The following is a 4,116-nucleotide window of genomic DNA, read 5'->3' as shown; positions in this document are numbered from 1 at the left end:
TGTGGTTTGTGAATTTAAGCCCAAGTTAGACTCTGCACTAATAATGAGGCGCCTACTTCTGATTCTCTCTCACACACACACTCTCTCTCAAAAATAAATAAATAAACATTAAAAAATTCTTGTTTCAAGTTGTATGTTGCATTTGACAAAGATCTCCAGGATCTGAACTAAGCTAAACCATAAACATAAAGCTAAGTGCAGATGAGAAAGACAAGGGCTGCCCTCATCAACTTTATCTGAAAGACATGAAAAAGAAAGACCATATTTCGTGAGAATTGAAGAGAGAAAAAAACCCAAACGTTTACTCAGTATTATGTGTGCCAGATCTGTGCCAGGGGCGTGATGCAAATCGGTTAGACTCTATCACCTATGGCAGATGAGCAAACTGAAGTTCAGAGGATCATGGGGTAAGGGCACGAACCAAGCTTTAAGACATGTCACTTGCTGGGGTTCTAGGTGGCTTAGTCAGGTAAGTGTCTGACTCTGGCTCAAGTCATGACCTGGTGGTCAGTGAGTTCAAGCCCCACATCGGGCACTCTGCTGACTGCTCGGAGCCTGAAGCCTCCTTTGGATTCTCTCTCTCTGCCCTCTGCCTCCCCTGCTCATGCTCTCTCTTTCTCTCTCTCTCTCAAAAGTGAATAAATATTTTAAAAGGATTTTTAAGATGTGTCTCTTGTTAATTCAACATTCTCTCCCTGAATTCTTTGCAGGTTGCTGTAGGTTTCTGACTTCAAGAAATGATTAACTCGGTCAGTGATGATGATCATCTTCTGATGTATCTGATGGCCATCTGTATATATCTTTGGAGAGATTTCCATTCATGTCTTCTGAATTTTTTTAATTGGATTATTCATTTCTTGGGTGTTGAGTTTAAAAAATTATTTATATATTTTGGATACTAGCCCTGTATCATATATGTCATTTGCAATATGTCCTCCCATTACATTGGTTGCCTTTTGAATTGTTGTTTGTTTCCTTTGCAGTAAAGAAGCTTTTAATTTTGAAAAAAAAAGAGAAATGATTAACTCATTTTGCAACATATACATATGCTGAATCATCATGTTGTAATATCTGAAACTAATATGTTACATGTCAATTCCACGTTAAAAACAAACAAAAAAAAGACTATCAATATATACTTCTGTACCTGATTCTGGGTCTCAGGAACTGCTCTAATTATTACGTTAGAGATGTCCCAAACTGCTTCTGGCCTGGCAGTTTTGGACTACGTAGGCATATAAAAAATTTTACCCTTTGAGAGAGTTAGAGTTTTTTTTTTTTCCAGGGATTTTTTTTAAAACAGCAGTTCACAATAGAAAAGAAAATTCTATATTGTGAGCCAGTATGTGCAGGATAGAGTATTTGAAACAGTATTTTAGGAAATAGCATTTAGCCTTGTTACATGTGATGCTCTTACTTTCTCTTCTATTTCACTTTTAAAATATGTTGGTCTTGGGGAACCTGGGTGGCTCGGTTAGTTGAGCATCCAGGTCTTGGTTTTGGCTCAGGTCATGCCCTCAGGATTGTGGGATTGGGCCCCTAATCTTTTTTTTTTTTCCATAATATTTTATTGTCAAATTGTTTTCCATACAACACCCAGTGCTCTTCCCCTTAATGAGCCCCTAATCTTAACGTGAGTCTGCTTAATGTTCTCTCTCTCTCTCTCTCTCTCTCTCTCCGCTCCCACTCCTCTTCCTGACTCAAATTTAAAAAAATGTTGATCTTGGGGCACCTGGGTGACTCATTTAAGAGAGCATGAGATTCTTGTCCTAGGGGTCATGGGTTTGAGCCCCACATTGGGTACAGAGCTTAGTAAAAGAAATAAACTTAAAAAAATACGTTAGTCTTGAGCTGTCAAAATGATTTCATGGTCCACTAGTGAGTTAAGACCTACAGTTTGAAAAACACTGTCCTTAAGGATTTTGGTTGATCTCAAGACCTTTTTTCCCCATGTTCCATATGCAGAAATATAGGCTCAATGTGTTGGGAAAATGAGTAAAATTATGCACCATAAGATGGCCAATGGGACTAACATAAGCTCTGGTTCCTAGCTTAGAGACTCCTCTTCTGGGTTCTTCTTCCTGCTCTGCTTGTCTTAGAAGCCAAATTACTACTAATCCAGAATGAGGAAGTAACAGATGATAAATTGTCCCCCATACTTTTGCTTGGGACTCAGATCTCTGGAGAAGGATCTCCTCTGAGCCCGCAGGTATAAAATAAAACTGATCCACCAAGATCTCCAGGTGCCACTTGGTTTCTCCTCCAGTGATCAAGCCTGATTTTATAACCAAAAAAAAAAAATAGTGACTTTTTTTAACGCTTATTTATTTATTTTTGAGAGAGAGAGCACGTGCACGCACAAGTAAGGGAGGGGCAGAGAAAGAGAGAGGGAAACAGAATCCAAAGCAGAATCCAGATTCTGAGATGTCAGCACAGAGCCGGACATGGGGCTTGAACCTATTAACTGTGAGATTATGACCCAAGCCAAAGTCAGAAGCTTAGGCAACCCAGCAACCCAGGCACCCTAGTGACTTTTTAAAAATTCACACAGCTAGTGAGTGTTGGAATGGAGGACCTCAACCCACAGTTTGTATTTATGTACAGTATTCTACCAAACAGGGTTTCACCAGAAGATTCAGAAGAAACAAGAAAACCCAAATTCAAGTCTGCTAGAAGAGAGACACTGGCCTGAAGAGACAAAGGAGGAGGGTTTAATGGAATTCTTGCCACAGACGAGGCATGTGACAGTCATTAATGGGGCACCTTCTCTGTGCCAGATGGGAAGCAGGAACCTGGAATTCACAGTTGGACAAGACAGGAATTCCACCTTAGAATGGACCTTGGGTTTAGTAGAGGAGGCTTGTGTACACAAATAAATTAAAGTGCAGGGTAATCAGAATCTTGCTGGGAAGATAGGAAGCACAGCTGGAGGGCAGAGAAAGGAATTCTATCTGAAGTAGAGGGTTTGGGGAGAGACGCCCTGTGATAGAAGCCTAGGGAAGGGCTGCAGGGGGGTGGTCCATGCAGGTGGTAGTAGTGTGGTGGTAGGGGCTGAAAGTCTTAAGGGTAGAAGATGGGCAAGTGAGCAGAACAGGAAAACATTTAGGCAGCCCCGTGTAGGGGCTGGCATGTGGGGCACTGGGGACAGAAGAGTAAGTGTGGTGTCACCATTGGATGGGGGCCTCCAAATGTGCAGGGAAGACCTGATGGAAGCTGATGGCATGGGCTGTGAAAGAATTCACGTGAGGCAGAACAAAGGAGATAGAAGCTTATGGAATACACTGCAAGGTTGCAGAGGAGAGGCTGTCTGAGACTAGGCAGTGGGTGGGGGCTCTTTTGAAAGGGGGAGGGTGAGGAGGTATGGGGATATATGGAATTCTCCCTTTTTTGGGCAACTGTGCCTGGTTGTGAGCAGCTCGTTGGTCAGATAGGGACTATGGATAATTTGAGGTGCCCCCCACCCATGGGCACATCTGTATTCAGCCAGAGGGTCGCTGTGGCTCTTCCTACCTTCCATCGCGCAAGTCTGTTTGCCTACAAGTGGCCCTACATCAGGGAGTGGAGGGACCTTCTCTGCAACTTCGTGAATTCACTTTTCTCGCGAGACTTTACCTTCTTCACCGGAATCGTGAACAGTGAACAGAAAAGCAACGTTCACATTTGCTTTTGTGGTAAAGCCCTTTGTTCAAATTAAACCACCAGGGAGACCCAAGACTTAAATGAGGAGACAGAGAATTTTTGCTTTCCTTAACAGGAAACAGATCTGCTATTGTTTGGAAATACGTTTTTTTTTTTTTCCATGACATTTATGCCTTGTCTTTCATTTTCTTTTTTTTTTCTCCATAATATTTTATTGTCAAATTGTTTTCCATACAACACCCAGTGCTCTTCCCCTTAAGTGCCCTCCACCATCACCACCACCTCTTTCTCCCCCTCCCTCTTCCCCCTCAACCCTCAGTTCATTCTCAGCATTCAATAGTCTCTCAAGTTTTGCATCCCTCTCTCTCCCCAACTCTCTCTCCCTCCTCCGCTCCCCCTGGTTCTCCATTAGGTCTCTCTTGTTTTCCTGCTAGACCTATGAGTGCAAACATATGGTTTCTGTCCTTCTCTGCCTGG

Source organism: Suricata suricatta, chromosome 8 (assembly GCF_006229205.1).
Source record: "Suricata suricatta isolate VVHF042 chromosome 8, meerkat_22Aug2017_6uvM2_HiC, whole genome shotgun sequence".
Lineage (NCBI taxonomy): Eukaryota > Metazoa > Chordata > Mammalia > Carnivora > Herpestidae > Suricata > Suricata suricatta.
The sequence above is the reverse complement of the archived record's forward strand: the minus strand, read 5'-3'. Positions refer to the sequence as shown.